Source organism: Pleurodeles waltl, chromosome 6 (assembly GCF_031143425.1).
Source record: "Pleurodeles waltl isolate 20211129_DDA chromosome 6, aPleWal1.hap1.20221129, whole genome shotgun sequence".
In the NCBI taxonomy this organism is placed as follows: domain Eukaryota; kingdom Metazoa; phylum Chordata; class Amphibia; order Caudata; family Salamandridae; genus Pleurodeles; species Pleurodeles waltl.
This window is the reverse complement of record NC_090445.1, coordinates 1,272,155,087-1,272,174,537: the sequence shown is the minus strand read 5'-3', so window position 1 is coordinate 1,272,174,537 and position 19,451 is coordinate 1,272,155,087. Positions and strand designations below refer to the sequence as shown.

Below are 19,451 nucleotides of genomic sequence, written 5' to 3'. Positions count from 1 at the left end.
TCAGCTATTAGTTTCCAAAACTTGGAAGTATTATTAGATAAGGCTGAAACCAGAATAGTGGCCCATCTGGCCTCCTCCCAACTTCTGCGTGCCTTTGAGCATTCCTTCTTGTAAGCGCCCCTGGCTATTCTCAACGTCGCAGCATGGCCTTCTTTGATTGCATCCAGGAGAGCTAGTTGTGCTGTTCTGCAAGAATTGTTGAACCAAGGGGCATTGTATTTTTTATTGGAGTTGTTAACAGTCTCTTTAGTGAAAAATTGTTTTAAAGATTGGAACAGGTCAGTGTGGGCTGTAAGAAGGCTATCGCCCTCCTCAGACTCATCTAACCGGATCATACACTCCATATGATTCGCAAGCAAGCTGTAAATGGATGCTAGATGTTTAGGGGAGGAGGTAACAGATTCCCATTTTAAATTGCGTCTATTATTGGTTAGGGCCAGTTGGGACACATTGGACCTAGAGTGAGGCACTATGAACGAAGGAAAAAGACCTCTGGTTGATAAAATCAGAGGATCGTGGTCGCTCACGGGCTGCTCATCTACCCTCATATCTACCATGTAACGCCAAAGACGGATATCAAGAAGTATGTAGTCGATGCGACTGCTATGTTTTCCGCGCCTAAAAGTAGGTCGCAAAATAGCATCCGAGTGTGAGCGGCCATTACAGGCTCGGAGGCCATGAGCTAGTGCAATGTCAGCCAAAAAGCGTGCAAATTTGTTCAATCTTGGTTTTTTGTTGGAGACTAACTGGGGGATGCCCCAATGGGCATCCTCTTCTTTACAAATTCCTTGGACTAAAGGATTAGGTTCGAAGGTAACATTAAAATCTCCTCCAATTAAAACAAAAGAGAAGGGATTACTTTTAAGAACATAGTCCAAATTCGACAGAACGTCAGACTCAAAGTGGGGACTCACATTCCTGTTATAGATATTAATTAAAAGGAGGGGTTTTTCTTCAGAAATCATTAACAATAGGGCTTGCAGGTCCGGGCAACCAGTGTCTAATTCTTCTATCTTGCACCTGAGAGAAGTATTTAGCCACACGAGCAACCCTCCCGAAGGTCTCCCAGAAGATGACTTACGGGCCGGAACCCAAAAACTTTTGAAACCGAGTCTATATTTGGGTTCTAATGCCCATGTTTCTTGAAAAAGGCAAATCAAGTGATCATCAATAAGGTTACCCCAACCTGGGCTATGTAATTTGCTTTCCAATCCAGCTATATTCCAGCTGAGCACCTTATCGAGATCCTCTGAGCATGAGGACCCAACTTTATTCTGGGCATATAGAATACTAGGGGGGTGACTGTTAAGGACCATGGTGCTTCCCTCGGGTGGATTAAGATCAGAAGATTTCTTACTCTGTGTCTTTAGAACCTCGCTGGATATAACCCCAATAGTGTTTGGATTTGGTGAGTTGACCATGCAGGTGGGACCCAAGGTATAGGGAGCGTTTGACTGATTAGAAATGCATTCCTCAGTTGCTTGACATGTTAAACTTTTGGGTGAACCCGGGACAACAAAATCGGCTGAGATGTTAAGACCAATAGGGCAAATGAACTCAGCTTCGCAGTTAGACAATACCACATCCTGAAAGGCATCTCCTAGTCAATCTGCCTCAGAGAGAGAGGATAGAGGACGTCTAGGACCAATTACGGGGGTGGGCAGTGTGTGAGAAACCGAGCCAGCCCCGTATAATGGTGGTGATTGAGTACTCCAGGACGACATAGAAGGTGGATAAAACACTTGTAACCTGCAAAGAGAAGTTTTGCCAGTTGTAGGATAAAATCTGTTAGCATTTAGAGAAAGTCGATGGACAAGATCGGGGGAATTAAAATTAATGACAATACAATCCCCAACACCGATCTTCGCTAGAGGGCCCACCCACCCCACCCACCCTACCCTTCTCACCATCAATATTGAAGATGACATGGAAAAAGCAAACCCCGCATTCACATGCAACCAGTGGATAACCTTATTTTTGAGTTCGATGAAAGATTCGGAAAAATGAGCTTTGAGTTCAGGAACATTTGAAATAATAAGAACATAAGGGCATGATTCAGGTGGTAAATGAAGCACTTTAGGTTCTTGAGAAACACTACTCTTGTCCATCTTCTGGTATGCTGGTTGTGAGGATTCCCTAATAGGGGGGCCGTCTCCCGAGTTAGTTGCTGGATTGTTCCATGTGGCGGATCATTTTAATAAGGGAGCTAAGGCCATATGGGGCTTGTTCGTCGGGATACTGGGGGTTTTAGCAGAACTAGACCAGTCATGATTTAGAATAGGAGGAAAAGTTTTGGGTATTTGGTCAGTGTGACTAATGGCAACAATAGGGTCATGATTAGGATGAATTTCTACAGGTAAAGAAATTGTTGGTAGCTGACTGCTCGTAAGACTATCAAGTTTGTCCTCAATTATTTGGAGACGGTTGGAGATAGGAAGAAGTAATTTAGAGAGCTCATCTCTTATGAGATCCCTAATGAACACATTTGCATGGGAGTTATTGGTATTGTGTAAGGAGATTGGAGCCATATCATTGATAGAAGATTGGGCCAGATTAGAGGGACTCAAGGTTCTAGATCGTTTATTTTTGAGGACAGGTTCCCTACGCTTCCTTTTCCCTTTGGTATTAGATTCAGTTAAAGTAAGGGAACCTTCTATTGGGGGACACTGGACCAATGGAGTTGGTGCGGCACAAATGGCAGGTGCAATTGGAGTGTCATCTTGGGTCTCTTGGGGGATTTTGGATGGAGAAGGGGGATGGATAATCGGGACAGACTGGAGCTCTAGTCGCGGGTGGGGCTGTGAGACTGGGCTAACATGGGGTGAACTAATGGATGCAGAAGGAGGGGCAGCAAGACGACGTTGCACTAATTCTATTTCTCTTTCAAGTTCCCCAACGGCCTTTTGTAAAAAGCCGTCCAGGGTTTTGTTAGAGTGCAATTTCCCGTCCAAACCCCCCCACGTCGTCGGCCCATTTTACTAAAAACCAAGGGCCTTATATTTAGTGGGAGATTCAAGTGAGATCACAGCGGGGTGAGCAAAGGCAGGTTAATATTAGTAATTGACCAGTAGCTAGGTAGAGGCCTGGAGCTTTGGGGGAAAGCTACCCCTCCGCAGTGTAAATAAGCTTGAGTTTGACCTTCGGGCAGACAAGTGGAAAGTGGTTATCTGGGACCACAGTTTAAGGTAAATGACAGGGGGGTGGCCCTGCCCTGCCTCTTCCTGGCAAGGACGGGCCCGCCCTTGGCCCGGGCGCCGCCCGCGCGCGTCCCGCGGAGCGGGAGCGCTTACGTGATTTTAAAGGGCTCCTGCCCTGGTTGATGGCCGCACACAGCTGCTGCCCACCTCCTCCTTGATTTCCCGGCAAAGTTTTCGGCGCGTCCCGCGGAGCGGGAGCGCTTACGTGATTTTAAAGGGCTCCTGCCCTGGTTGATGGCAGCACACAGCTGCTGCCCACCTCCTCCTTGATTTCCCGGCAAAGTTTTCGGCGCGTCTCGCGGAGCGGGAGCGGGAGCGCTTACGTGATTTTAAAGGGCTCCTGCCCTGGTTGATGGCAGCACACAGCTGCTGCCCACCTCCTCCTTGATTTCCCGGCAAAGTTTTCGGCGCGTCCCGCGGAGCGGGAGCGTGATTTTAAAGGGCTCCTGCCCTGGTTGATGGCAGCACACAGCTGCTGCCCACCTCCTCCTTGATTTCCCGGCAAAGTTTTCGGCGCGTCCCGCGGAGCGGGAGCGCTTAGGTGATTTTAAAGGGCTCCTGCCCTGGTTGATGGCAGCACACAGCTGCTGCCCACCTCCTCCTTGATTTCCCGGCAAAGTTTTCGGCGCGTCCCGCGGAGCGGGAGCGCTTAGGTGATTTTAAAGGGCTCCTGCCCTGGTTGATGGCAGCACACAGCTGCTGCCCACCTCCTCCTTGATTTCCCGGCAAAGTTTTCGGCGCGTCCCGCGGAGCGGGAGCGCTTAGGTGATTTTAAAGGGCTCCTGCCCTGGTTGATGGCAGCACACAGCTGCTGCCCACCTCCTCCTTGATTTCCCGGCAAAGTTTTCGGCGCGTCCCGCGGACCGGGAGCGCTTACGTGATTTTAAAGGGCTCCTGCCCTGGTTGATGGCAGCACACAGCTGCTGCCCACCTCCTCCTTGATTTCCCGGCAAAGTTTTCGGCGCGTCCCGCGGAGCGGGAGCGCTTACGTGATTTTAAAGGGCTCCTGCCCTGGTTGATGGCAGCACACAGCTGCTGCCCTCCTCCTCCTTGATTTCCCGGCAAAGTTTTCGGCGCGTCCCGCGGAGCGGGAGCGCTTACGTGATTTTAAAGGGCTCCTGCCCTGGTTGATGGCAGCACACAGCTGCTGCCCACCTCCTCCTTGATTTCCCGGCAAAGTTTTCGGCGCGTCCCGCGGAGCGGGAGCGCTTACGTGATTTTAAAGGGCTCCTGCCCTGGTTGATGGCAGCACACAGCTGCTGCCCACCTCCTCCTTGATTTCCCGGCAAAGTTTTCGGCGCGTCCCGCGGAGCGGGAGCGCTTACGTGATTTTAAAGGGCTCCTGCCCTGGTTGATGGCAGCACACAGCTGCTGCCCACCTCCTCCTTGATTTCCCGGCAAAGTTTTCGGCGCGTCCCGCGGAGCGGGAGCGCTTACGTGATTTTAAAGGGCTCCTGCCCTGGTTGATGGCAGCACACAGCTGCTGCCCTCCTCCTCCTTGATTTCCCGGCAAAGTTTTCGGCGCGTCCCGCGGAGCGGGAGCGCTTACGTGATTTTAAAGGGCTCCTGCCCTGGTTGATGGCAGCACACAGCTGCTGCCCACCTCCTCCTTGATTTCCCGGCAAAGTTTTCGGCGCGTCCCGCGGAGCGGGAGCGCTTACGTGATTTTAAAGGGCTCCTGCCCTGGTTGATGGCAGCACACAGCTGCTGCCCACCTCCTCCTTGATTTCCCGGCAAAGTTTTCGGCGCGTCCCGCGGAGCGGGAGCGCTTACGTGATTTTAAAGGGCTCCTGCCCTGGTTGATGGCAGCACACAGCTGCTGCCCACCTCCTCCTTGATTTCCCGGCAAAGTTTTCGGCGCGTCCCGCGGAGCGGGAGCGCTTACGTGATTTTAAAGGGCTCCTGCCCTGGTTGATGGCAGCACACAGCTGCTGCCCACCTCCTCCTTGATTTCCCGGCAAAGTTTTCGGCGCGTCCCGCGGAGCGGGAGCGCTTACGTGATTTTAAAGGGCTCCTGCCCTGGTTGATGGCAGCACACAGCTGCTGCCCACCTCCTCCTTGATTTCCCGGCAAAGTTTTCGGCGCGTCCCGCGGAGCGGGAGCGCTTACGTGATTTTAAAGGGCTCCTGCCCTGGTTGATGGCAGCACACAGCTGCTGCCCACCTCCTCCTTGATTTCCCGGCAAAGTTTTCGGCGCGTCCCGCGGAGCGGGAGCGCTTACGTGATTTTAAAGGGCTCCTGCCCTGGTTGATGGCAGCACACAGCTGCTGCCCTCCTCCTCCTTGATTTCCCGGCAAAGTTTTCGGCGCGTCCCGCGGAGCGGGAGCGCTTACGTGATTTTAAAGGGCTCCTGCCCTGGTTGATGGCAGCACACAGCTGCTGCCCACCTCCTCCTTGATTTCCCGGCAAAGTTTTCGGCGCGTCCCGCGGAGCGGGAGCGCTTACGTGATTTTAAAGGGCTCCTGCCCTGGTTGATGGCAGCACACAGCTGCTGCCCACCTCCTCCTTGATTTCCCGGCAAAGTTTTCGGCGCGTCCCGCGGAGCGGGAGCGCTTACGTGATTTTAAAGGGCTCCTGCCCTGGTTGATGGCAGCACACAGCTGCTGCCCACCTCCTCCTTGATTTCCCGGCAAAGTTTTCGGCGCGTCCCGCGGAGCGGGAGCGCTTACGTGATTTTAAAGGGCTCCTGCCCTGGTTGATGGCAGCACACAGCTGCTGCCCACCTCCTCCTTGATTTCCCGGCAAAGTTTTCGGCGCGTCCCGCGGAGCGGGAGCGCTTACGTGATTTTAAAGGGCTCCTGCCCTGGTTGATGGCAGCACACAGCTGCTGCCCACCTCCTCCTTGATTTCCCGGCAAAGTTTTCGGCGCGTCCCGCGGAGCGGGAGCGCTTACGTGATTTTAAAGGGCTCCTGCCCTGGTTGATGGCAGCACACAGCTGCTGCCCACCTCCTCCTTGATTTCCCGGCAAAGTTTTCGGCGCGTCCCGCGGAGCGGGAGCGCTTACGTGATTTTAAAGGGCTCCTGCCCTGGTTGATGGCAGCACACAGCTGCTGCCCTCCTCCTCCTTGATTTCCCGGCAAAGTTTTCGGCGCGTCCCCAGTACTAAAATGCTTGTGCCTCCATCTTTAAACATAGTAAAATTGGTTTATACCAGATTGGCACATTTCCTTTACTTATAAGTCCCTAGTGAAGTGGTACGTGTACCCAGGGTCTGTAAAATAAATCTGACTAATGGGCCTGCAGCATTTATTGTGTCAGACACGTAATTAGCCCTTTAAAACATGTTTTAGGCCTCCAATTGCTGCTTGTGTGCAGTTTTAAACTGTCAATTTGACCTGGCAAAAGAAACTTTTTGCTAGGCCTAAACCTCCCTTTTTAATACATATAAGTTACTCCTAGGGTTGGTACTGAACAGTAAATAAGGCAGGGTGAAGTGTATTTAAAATGTGAGACATGCATTTTTTATGTTTATATGTCATGCTGGTGCAAACCCCCTAAATTTGTTTTTCACTACTGCAAGGGCATACGTCTCCCACAGGAAAGCATTGGGTTTCCTTATTACATTTAATAAGTTCTAACTTGTTTGGGAACAGGTAGAAATGTCACGTTTGGTCTCCAGAAAATATTCATTTAAAATCCTATTTAATGGCAAAGTCAGATTTGAAGTCACAATTAAAAAAAAAAACATTTCTAGGAAGTTTGCAATCTTGTGCCTGCAGCCTGTGTCCTCGGTTACATGACTGCAATTAGAGTAATAGCTGGCCTTTGTGTGTTCCTCCCAGATAGAGAGAAAGGGGGTATTAGTGTTGGCAGGATGCCCTTCCTGCCAGGATTAGAGGGGCAGAGCTGTTCCCTGCTCCATTTATATTTCAAATGAATGCCACTTTGAGCCTGGGCAGGAAGAAAGGGAGTTTCTGAATCATTTGTTGGGGAAAAACTTTAGAAGTTTCTAACATGTCAAAGCTGGCACCATGTTTACAAAGAGGACCCTCAGACGCACTCTTCAGTTCACTCTAGTACCTGCAAAGGACACTCAGAAGGGCTTGTCTGTACTTTAAAGGATCGCCCTGCTGCTTAAAGCATGCCTAGAGCCATCAAAGGACTGTCCTGCTGCTTGAGACTTGGTTCGCACTTCAGAGGACTTCCTTGCTGCCTAAAGCCTGCACTGAACCCTCAGAGGACTGCCATGCTGCATTGAGGACTGCCTTGATGCTTGAATCTAGCACTACCAGAGTGAGTACAAGGGCTAGTTGGCTGGCCTCTTGGTTTGAACTACAGGGACAAAAGTTTCAACTTGAACCCTGCCCTAAGTGAGTCATATCCTTGAAAGTGGATCTAAAGTTGCCCAAAAAGCCAAAACCTCAAACTTGGGGCTGAGAAAATTTTCAGCCAAAAAGTGCTCCAAGAACCGACAGAAGACCAGGACCTACAACATCGTCAATCTGCCCAAGGTGCATTCACAAGTAGGCCTGACTTCGCACTAGCATCCTCTACGTTGTTCTCAGCAACAGGAAATCCTGTTCAGCGGCTCCTCGCAGAAGGGGTATCCGGCCTTGTGGAGCTCTTGTCAGCTACAGCCTTGTCCCAGCTGGAGATTTTCAATGTTCAAAAACCTTTTTAAAAAATGTGAAAGCGCGAATGTAGAAATCTTCGCCACGATTTCCTCCAGCGGCGCCCTGACAATGACACCTCATCCTCGGTTACCGACAGCTGCCTTGCCCGGCTAAACTCTACTTTCCTAGAAATTTTTCTTCAAAAAAAATTCTAAGTCTGAAAGTAAGCAGAGAAGTGGGTATTTCTGAAGTTTGCTTCATTGTGGTCAGCCATAACATTCGACTTTACTCCAGTAACACAGAACTGGATGTCCGCAGTTGGCACCATGATCTTTTAGGTGCTACTTTTTACTAAAAACTTTAAAAATTCATAAGCCAAGTTTCACTGATTGGATTTGTGTTGTTTTGGTTTCAAATAATGTATTAAATGTTACATTATTTTTCGGAATTCGAGTGTTGCATAAACAGTTTACTTGTTGTCTCTGAGTTAAGCCTAACTGCTTTTGTACCAATCAACCAGAGGGTTAAGCACAGGTTAATTTAGTGACTTTTGTGGATCAACCCAACAAGAATTGTGGTTGTTGTTTGGGAAGGGCTTACACTGTCCCTAACTAATAACCCAATGTCTAACATTTACGGAGTTAATTCTCTTTGTTTTAATCTGTATCAGGCTACCAAAGTAATACTGATAAAACACATTTTCCCTTTAGATAAATATTTTAGCCAACATTCATTTGAATCCTCTGCTTTTATATGGAATTCTTCCAAAATTAAATATTTAGTTCTTTGGTTCACTGATTCCATTAATGAGACAGTTTGCATCGTAGTTAAGGAAATTCTGTCCAAATCTAACACTCTACTTTCTAGTTGGAATCCCATAATTACCTGGTGGATTCAACTGGATTTTAATAAAGTTAAGGATCTCATCCATTATACACCATACATCTCCATGATACCAGCAGATATTCCTATCATTTATTTTCAAACAACTGATTCACTTCTTTCTGTTTTTCTGTGGAAGCAGAAGTAGTATGGAATCTGTTTGTTCAAAAAGGCTGAATGGGAAGGAGGGATTAATATTCAAAATTTTTATCAATAACACAAGGCATTCTGTTTACGTCAGGCTTCTTTTTGATTGGACAACATGGCTTCCTTTTTCCCCCTTTATAACCGCTTGATGTTGAGAGAAATATACTTTGAAATATGAGGTATTTCCTTTTCCTCAAAGCTTCTATTATTACCCCCTCAGTGTTTAAAAACACATGCTCACTCTTGTCATTGAGTTTTCTTTGGGAAACTACTGTTTGCAAGGCTTTACTTCAAATCTCCTGATAGCATAATTAACGTATCAAACTTAATAATAGAGCAATGTTTTGTAGGACATAAAGAGAACAAAGTATTATACAATTTAAAGTTACTTCAGGATAAATATCTATTTTCTTTCCCCATTTTCAGCTGAAGGTTCATTGTCTTAATTTATTTCTGGCTATAGTTTTGGATGTTCTTTACCTTGTAGATGATAATCAGGATTTAACATCTACTACCAATAATATCAAATAATAATCTCTTCCTAAACCACTTTTATTTATAAATTTCTTAATCTCCGAGTTTATTAAGACCCAAGTCTAAAACTGAACTACTAAGGAAGAAAGATGTTGGTCTTGCTTGGCTGGTCACATTTTGGAACACGATCTGCCTCAAAATTTATAAAACTTCTAGGACACCCAATACAACTCAGACATTTAAAAAAAAATTATAACAGACTTTATTTCACTCCCTCAATGTGTGCTAACATTTCTCTAGCCAATAGTAAATGTTGCTGGAAGTTAAGAGGCTGGTAGCCCTGAAAATCTGAAATATGAGTGATGTCACTGTATTTTTAGATTCACTATTGTGTGAACAACACAATAATTCAGAAAGACAAAGGTTAAATGACAGCACAGCTGATTAAATCTGGGCATCCGTGTTTGTGCATGGGTTTTGAATCACAGGCCATTTATTACAACTAGACACCAGCAGACAGGTTTACAAGGTACATTTCCAGACTTGCATTAAAATGCAGGTGTATTTCTTCACACATACATTTTGGTAACATATTACACAGATGCATAAGCCCAATGCTCCAAATAAAAAAGTTGAGACAGACCACAATTTAGCACAAAGAATCTGTTCCTGATTTTGAGGTCGAAATAGCCTAAATCTCTGAGAAGAGGGAACATTGTGTATCGACTATAACCTTCCCTCCACTACTCTGCAGCAGAAGCTACAGCAAAGTAAGAGCAACAGATGGTGCATCTGCATCACTGATTGACAAGCCACAACAAGTAGCAATGCCTCATCTGGTTTAATCTGTAATATGTAGTTATTTTTTAATACAGACTATTTCCCCATTTACTTTTTTTTAGGCTTACCACGACAGTTAAGCTGCATGAAACAGTTCAATGTAATACCCATGTGTCTGACATTTTTTTTTGCATGAATAGCTTTTCAAAAACATTTTCTGCAAGAACATATTTTTGTAGTATAATATTTTGACCAAACATTATACATTATTTCATATATTTCGGCCTTGCTAATACACCCTTTTATTTATTTTTTTTGTCTATAAAATTTGTTTCTAGTACTATATAATTGTCTCTCTGCACACATACATATAACTCTTATCATATACACACACACACACACACATATATATATATATATATATATATATATATATAAAAACAAAACAAAAGTTACAGGGACGTTAGTTATCTAAAGTAATTATAACTTGTGCCCTAAGGTAATTATAACTCGCACCCCCGCCATGCACAATATTTTTTGGTAAACATTTTTACTAAAAATATTTAATTTGTATTATCAATGATGTTATCAATGAGGTCATGAGTGCCATAATTTGTGGGGTAATTAGCAGTGTATGGCGAGGGCATGAGTTATAGTTACTTGAGACAACCCTAACTATAACAGGTACATTTCTATGGTTTTGTATGTTTAAAATTGTGAGCCTAACTATAACGTCCCTGTAACCTTTGTTTTTTTCAGTGACGGTCATTTTCATGACAATATGTTAATCCAACCATCGCTGAAGGCCGTGAGCTGAGGAGGTTGGCTGAGGTCAACCTCTTTTAAGTACCTAACCTTGTGCCGTGCACAGCACTTGGCCCATAACCATCCAACCCCACACTGAGCATGTCCCTTTGGCCGTGCACGGCGGGAGCTGGCCGCAGCCTGTCTATCTGGGTGTGAGAATAGGTATCTGGGGGTAAGAGTGTCTGGGAGAGTGTGTTTGGGTGTGAGAGAAGGAGCATCAGTATCCTGGTGTGTGTGTGTGTGTGTGTGTGTACGTCAATGTGTGAGTCTGAGTGGGTCTGTGAGTGGGTGCACAAGGGTGTGAGTGGGTCTCTGAATTGGTGCATCAGGTTGTGAGTGGATCTGTAAATAGGTGCATGAGGGTGTGACTCGGTCTGCAAATGGTTGCATCACGGTGTGACTGGGTCTGCAAATGGGTTTGTGAGATTATGAGACGATCACTGGGTGCATGAGGGTGTGAATGGGTCTGCAAAAAAGTGCTTGTGGGTGTGAGTGGATGTCAGGGAGTGAGTGAATCGGTTAATGGGTGCATGAGGGTATGAGTGGGTTTATGAGTGAGTGCATCAGTGTCTGAGTAAGTCTGTGACTGGGTGTCTGAATGAATTAATGTATAACTAACTCTCAATGTTTTTTTTTGTTTCTTGTCGCCGATATTCGCGACTATGTCACAAAGTAACACTGGGGTCTCGATGAGCCCAGCGATGTATTCGTGAATATCGTGAACCGTGGAAAAGAATAATCGCAAGGTCATAATTTGACCTACAAAGGCTAATATATGACAGTGCTATGGTCAGGGTAACTCCACTCGGACCCTCTTTGCCACTTTTCATGTCAGTTATCAGCTGTGGGACCGAGCACCGTTACCTAAAATGGCAACTGCAACTTTGTAGTCAGGTTGCAACAAGCTAATAACAACATTCCTGTTGGCATGTGCATTCGCCAATACGTTGCAACAAATTCATGACCAGAGATATCCAAATTTATTTTCCCTTTAATTTCTCAAACACTACTGAACAGATTTATACTAAATACACAAAAGCACAATCTGCATACCGTAAGCTAGCTTTCTGCCATATTTGGTATGATTCTGTCCTGTGGTTCGGGCTGTAGTCATGTTCAAAGGTCCTATAAGAATTAACATGGGAAACACAACTTTTATTATCCCCCCCCCCCCTTTTCTCATCCCCCCTTAACGGATCACCCCAAAACTTTCCATGCTCAACAAGAATCACAAAGGCACTTTTTTTTGGAGAAGCTTGTGAAGATTCGTCAAATGATGCCAAAGATATAGGCAAGTCAAAACATGCTTTAACTATGGAAACATGTTCCTAACTATAACTACCTAGTGACAAATGCCACTAGGTTATATATATTTTTATTATGATTTGTTTTTTTTCATATATAAAAACAAAGTTTAAAGTGACATTTGAGCCAGGTGAATATGCCAGTGACACTGTTTTGAACAACACAGAAATTCAACAGTTAAGTTAGGAGAGCTAACTATAATTTGATTCCATGCCATAAACTGCTTATTGATCTTACAAATTACATCGCTCATGACTTGTTTTATGTGATCATTTATGACATCACTGATGCCATCTCAAATGACATCATTTATGACAATTTCGCTCTCCTTCCTTATGAAATGCAACTCTGGAGATGGGCTCCCTGGCCTAAAATGACACAGGGAGGGGGGAATGCACCCTCTCCCCTTTATTTATCAATGTGGCCCTGGGCTGCCATTTTGTAGTTTTGGACTCCGGCAGGATCACACCAAAAAATGCAGTTTTTTTTAAATTCTGGCCCCAGAGGGCGGTTCCCCTGGGTCCCCCCATGGGGCATCTCCATCCCTGACCCCTTCTATATATTTTTTTTCCCTCAGACTTCAAGACAGGCTACTAAGTCCCAGAGTCCTGTAATGGCTGCCAGTAACATTTTTCTGATAAAGCCAATAAGAGTGCTTGCTCCCACAGGTGAGAATTGGCCCAGGGGAAATAAAGAACTACTGAACGGATTTACACCACATCACAAAAAGCACCATCTGCGGACCAAGATCTAGCTTCCTGGCAAATTTGGTGTAATTCCGTTCAGCAGTTTTTTGCTGTAGCCCTGCCTAAAGATGTCTATGAAAAATGCATGGGAATATTGCTTTTTGTGACTCCCCGATTTTTTTATTTCCGCAGCCCCTGCTTGATGGATCACTTTGAATCTTCCCATGTGCAAACTAGTCAAAAAGTAGCACTCTTTTAGAAGGTTTCATGGAGATTTGTCAAACTGCACTAACGTTATTAGCAACAATACTATTATAGCTTGTGCACCTCCATGCACAATGTATTCAACTCGGTAGCCACACTACATTAAGTAGAACTCCTGCCTTCCCCATGCACTGTTTACACTCCTTTATGTCATAGCAGTTATCCAATCTAAAACAATATTATTTACAATATTAGTTATGACATTGCAAATCATATCTTTTGTGAGAACACAGAGCATTGTAGAGTGGGGAGTGATAGTTAATGTAGAGTGGCTACCGAATTAGCTTTGGGGTGCCAGAATTATACTAATTCGAAGGTGTTGCATCCATTTTAAATTAAAAGGTACAAGTTAAGAATTTTAAATATTTCTGTACTTTAACATTTGTACACAAAGAATAAAGTTATGTAAACGGTGGTGTGTAAATTAAAAATATATAGTAACTGAAGAATTTCTAATATTTGTATCTTAAGTTTGCTTTGTAGAGAAATAATAAATAAAGTTTTCCTAACTATACCAAAGGTGTTACCTTTTGTTTATTCATTGAACTTCAATGTTTTTTTAATAAAAGTTTTTCTTAGGAGTTTACGGTTATCCAGTGGAGTGTGGTTCAGTACAGTGGAGGAGAGCTTTTTGAAGTGCACTGTTGCAGAGAACAGTGCAGAGTGTAGTGTTGTGGAATGGAATGTGGTACAGTGGAATAGTGTACAGTGGAGTAGCATACGGTGTAGTGGCATAGAGTGGAGTGTTGTAGAGTGGAATACTGTACATTGGAGTGAGTAGAGTGGAGGGGGAAGAGAGTAGTGGGTTACAGTGTAATAGTGTACTGTGGACTGGCGTAGAGTGGCGTTCCACACAGTGGAATAGTGTAGAGTAGAATGGAGTGCAGATAGTGGAATGGGGTAGAGTGTAGGAGGAGTGGCAGAGAGTATAGGGGCAGAGTGGAATGGGATGGAGTAGAGAGGGTGTGGAGTAGAGAGGGTGTAGAGTAGAGAGGGTGTAGAGTAGAGACATACAGTGGAGTAGCATAGTGGAACTGAGTGTACTGGAATAGTGTGTAGAGTATTGTCATAGTAGCGTACAGTATAATGCTATAGTCTGTAGTGTCATACAGCTGAGCAGCATACAGAGGAATAGAGTACAGTGGAGTGGAGTGCTTTGGCGTACATTGGAGTGTGTTACAATGGAGTGCAGTGGAAGAGCATTGAATAGAATGGTGTACAGTGGAGTGGCAGAGTGGACTTGGCGTACAGTGGAGTGTTGAAGAGTGGAGTGGTGCAGAATGAAATGAAGAACACTGAAGTGGAATGGAATGGTGTGTTGTGTTGTATAGTGGAATCCAATAGACTGGAGTGTTGTAGAGTGGAAAGGAGTACAGTGTAGTGGGTAGACTGTAGAAGCCTGCACAGTAGTAGCATACAGTGGAGTGGTGGAGAGAGGATTAACAATGACTGTTACTGGTGTACACTGTATTGACCTTAAGTGGAATAGCATTCACTAGTATGGCGTAGAATGGAGTGTTGAACAGTGGAACAATGGAATAGTGAAGAGTGTAGTAGGATTGAGTGGACTGGCTTAGAATGGGGTGGTGGTGAATGGAGTCATGTATAGTGTACAGGCATACAGTGGATTGTCGTGGAGGGGCAAAAAGTGGAGTGGGGTAAAGTGGAGTGGCAAAAACTGGAGTGTCGTACAGTTAAGCAGCATACAGCGGAAACAGGCACTGTGGAGTGGTGTACATTGCAGTGGCGTACAGTGGAGTGGCATACAGAGGAATAGTGTATGGTAGAGTGGAGAGGTGTAGATTGTAGAGGCTTACAGTGGAGTAGCGTAGAGTATGGTAAGGTACAGTGTATTGGCAGACAGTAAAATAGCGTACAGTGAGGTACAGTGCAGTGACGTACAGTGTAATAGCAGAGTAAAGTGGCATGGAGTGTAGTGGAGTGGAGTAAAATGGAGCAGGGTATACAGTCTAGTGTGGTAGGGTGTAGTGGTGTACAGTGTAAGAGTACTGTGGCGTACAGTAGCATAGAGTGGAATAGCGTAGAGTGCTGTGGCATGGCGTATACTGAAATGCCACAGTGGAGTGGCATACTGTGGGGTGGTGTAGAGTGGAATAACACTGTGTGTTACTAGTGTACAATGTAGTGATGTAAAGTGGAGTTACATATCGTCAGATAGCATAGGGTAGAGGTGAGTGTTCTACAGTGGAATAGTGCAGAACAGTAGCGTGGATTGGCACGGAGTGTAGTACTGTAGAATAGAGTGATGTACAGTGTAATATAAAGTGGATTGTCGTACAGTGGAGTGGTGTAAAGTGCAGTGGCATAGAGTAGAACTGCATAAAGTATTGTCATAGAATGGAGTAGTGTACAGTGGTATATAAGAGTGGAAGGACGTAGTGTATTGGGATACACTAGAGTGTTATTTAGTGTAGTGGTATAGAGTGGAGTGGTGTGGCGTACAGTGAAGTGGCACTAAGTGAAGTGACGAAGAGTGGAGAGGTAGAGAGGAGTGACGTAGAGTGAAATGTGGCAATTGAAATAGAAATAGATGTAGCATGAAAGTGTGTTAATGGTCGTAAATGTAATGTGGTAGGAAAATACATTATTTGGGGTAAACTAATTATTTGTAGTGTGTGTGTGAAGGTTGAAAGTAGTTTTTAAGTTATAACTTTTAAAAATACATAGTTATGTATAATCTGCTGCAGTATACCTCAGTACACGCGCATGATAAGGCAGATGCAGTATGTGACTGGCTAATGGCTGTGTTTACCAAAGGTAAAAAGCAGCTATATCGTTTTAGCACATTTTGTCTGTGTTCTGGGTTACAGTCTTAGATCTAGCTAAGTCTAGGTAAGTAGTAGGTTTTATTGTTGTTCCCTATCTATCACCACGTGATTAAAGTGTTAGAAGGTATACAAATATATTTATATCTAAATATTTTTACAGCATTTTAGGGAGAGCTGCACATTTTTTAAAAAAAACATTTTTTTAAGTAGTGCAGTAATTTTTGGGTATTCCTGTTGTATTAAGTAGAATTTTTACTGAAGATTTAAATATATGTTAAAAATAGAAATTACACTGTAATACACCACATTTGTAATATATAGTGTAATACCGTGTATGTCTAATTTGTAACATTTTAAAATGTATTTTTTGTTCTGCAAGACTCCTTAATTGTTTTTTTAAATATATAGACATTTAAAAATGTTTTCCCTACCTATTATCATTTTAATAAAGTGGTAATAGGTAGGGGAACATATTAAAAGGTGATACATACCTACATTTAACTGCAAAACGCAGAACACAAGCAAAGTATAGCTAAAAACAACATGGCTGGCTTTAACTTTTATAAAGGAGAACATTAGCCAATCACATAATGACTTGTCATTGCTATGTACTGTGGTACTGCAGTGAAATACTGTGAAATGTGAAAATACTGTGGGCACACATATATCAATAAGTTAAAATGCCTTAAAGCTTCAAAAATATTTATCCTACTGGACTGTAGAACCCAAAAGGATCATCTGCGCACCATAATGTCTAATGCTCAAACTTCATGTAAATCTGTTTAGCCACTACGTGTGATAAAAAAGCGCATGGAAAATGCATTAGTGAAAAAACGCATTTTGGCGCTCAGGGGTTCTTGGCTACCAACTCACCAAGGCAGCCTTCTTCAGCTTTTGTGGCCCTGTAGCTGTGACAGGAAGTCAGCCAACTGACTCTTGGATTTACTTCTATATGGGTTTGAGGAAGACTTTTCCCCGAGCAGGACAGCACAAGCACAGTCTTCTCCTTGGTGGCCCAATGAGCATCAGGTTCAGTTCAGTCTTTGTTGCAAACTCTTTCCTGGGTCCAGGAGCAGGGGAAGTCATCCTTTGATGCTATCTCCAGTTCAGATGACATCTAAGCTCCAAGTGACAGGGGTGCCATTTTTAACCCAGTTCTTGCCATCAGGTGATGTGGCTAGCAAATTGGCTATTAGATCCCCTCCCACCTAGTTACGACTTCTTGTGAAGTGTGGCATTTAGCTAGCCCAAAATGCACCTTTTGTCCAATCTCAACATGGCAGAACCCTTTTCTTGGCATGTGGCGCTCCCTAGCCCATCCCAGAGCTTTGGTTCCCTTGGGGCTACATGCCCACAAACAAAACTGTTTAGCAAAGGCTTCCCTTTTTCAGTCCCCGATGCCCACCTGTCTGCAAAAACAAAAATATACAAAAGGTGATGTATGGAATGCTTGAATTAATCTTAGCCACTGGTAATTACTAAGGGCCGCATCCCAGGCCATAGTTATTTTGCAAATAATGTCACCTCAGTTTGGACCTTTACATATGCAAATCAGTCATGACCTTGGTCCAGTCGGAACAGTCCATCCCAAACTGCCAAGCAAGGTCCATCCTGAACTGGAACAGAAGCAACGCAGAACCAGTTTCGCCCTTGTTGCAGAAGGCTGTCTTGAGGTCAGCAACCATAAAAGGCCACTGGGAAATGTTGGGCAAAAAATGTTTTTTCTGCCAAACGATGTGGATATGTAACTGTTTCTCTTATTTTAAGCAAATTAGTTATGCAGGGTCGTGCCACAATACCTTGGTGCAATTGGACTTGCTTTAGTTACCTGTATCTTCTTCCCCGATATGCAGTAGTTTATTCCCTAAAGCTCCTGCCTCCAGTCATTCACATCATGCCACTAGCCCTTTGAAGCTGTTGACCTGCATAACCTTTCTGTGTCGTGCTTGAAGAAGCACCATCGAGTGCACAGTTGACCTACGTGGGAAAAATTGTGTGTTCTTTGGTACCACAGGGCTTTCTTGCGGGTTTGCACCAATCCTAAAAAAAAAGTTACATTTCTTTGTGAGGAACACGTATCAGAAGGTAAATATACATTGGTTAAACCATGAGGATTGGTACAGAGAAGCCTTCTTTCTAATTAAATACTAAGGGTATCCCCCTCAGGGATTATCCCACCTCCTTTGTGACAATCACTCTCACTGGCCTTATGCCAGTGGCATCAGTAACATGAGGAAAGGTGAAGGCAGCCGGTTCAAAATCCATCCTCTGCCCCAGTCTTTGATGATGTGTTCCTGCTAGATCCTATTGTCATGTGCAGGAAAAGGACATTAGGTGCAGAGATTTTAGAATATTATCAGTGTCGAGATAGATCTTTGCACTGGAGACTCCATTACAAGTTTTAGTTGAGATGATTCAAGCTCATGGTCAGGATGCCGGTCCCAGGCTGCCACTACACCAAAAGGCTGAGACAGTCTTTCTTGAGTCCCAGTGCTCACTATGCACGGGTGGGGGATCTAACAATACAACATCTGCAACACTGAAATGAACTCAACTCATTTTGTGTGCAGACTGTCACATGTCTTCTCAGAACAAAGCCCCAGTTGGATTCTTCACTAGCTCTTCCTATTACACGAATTGTGGACTCCTTGGTAGACAGATAAAATTAATTGACTTGGAATTTACTCACACCTCCCAACCCATTGTGGATCTGCTGTATGACTTTCCTCACCACTATCATTAATATTCTAATCATACTCCAGATCCAGTAAGACCCTCAGAAACCACCTTTTCCTTCAAATCTTGTGCAGGCCCAGCTCCCATTAGTGCAACTCTAGTAGCTCCTAGTGTCTCTAGTACAACTTTTAGACTAGGGAATCAGCCAATGGCACCAGTCCCCCAACCCAACAGGCACTACTGTGCCTGTTCTCAGTACCAGTCTGAACTTTTGTCGAAAAAGCATCTGCTGTACCTGTGAGCTGATCAGGAGACCATAGCAGCTTCTGTTCCATACAATCTGTGTGGAGCAGAAGCTTCTGATTTGAGGGCCCTCACTGAAACCGCTCCCAGAATCATAAGCTCTGGTCTATCCATTCATTTACATCAAGGCTCAGGTACTTGGACCTCATGTCAGAGGCTGAGGAAAAAGTTATCAACTAACTCTTCAGTAAAAAGAACGTGTTTGATCTTCCAACAACTGAGACACTGCATTAGTTTTACATCATAATTATCAAGATATCACTTAGGCCGTTGTATCAAGTCAGACCACCTCTGTTTTCTAGGTGGTAAAGGTCTTGTCCCCTATTCCTTATGAGGTAGGCATGTGATGAGAAAACTCTTTACTAAGGAGGACAGGAATTACAAGTGGCTCAAGGTAGTAATCGAACATTACCAGTACAGGGTGATGTAATTTGGTTTCAATGCCGCCTCTCTATTCTACACCAAAACCCTGCTGCTGGTGGTATCCTTATTGTGCAATGAGAAGGTCCACTGTAACCCCTAACAGAAGTGCCTCATCTGAGTGACATCCAAGGAAAGTGCGGAGGCCACATAAGCCCTACCTCTAA

General features: G+C 44.5%; 1 protein-coding gene across 1 annotated transcript in view; it reads right to left on the bottom strand.

Annotated features, from left to right (window-relative positions):
* Positions 1-19,451, bottom strand: part of PCBD1 (pterin-4 alpha-carbinolamine dehydratase 1) — a 204,906-nt gene that overhangs the window by 26,483 nt on the left and 158,972 nt on the right. The gene's annotated exons all lie outside the window — the stretch shown is intronic.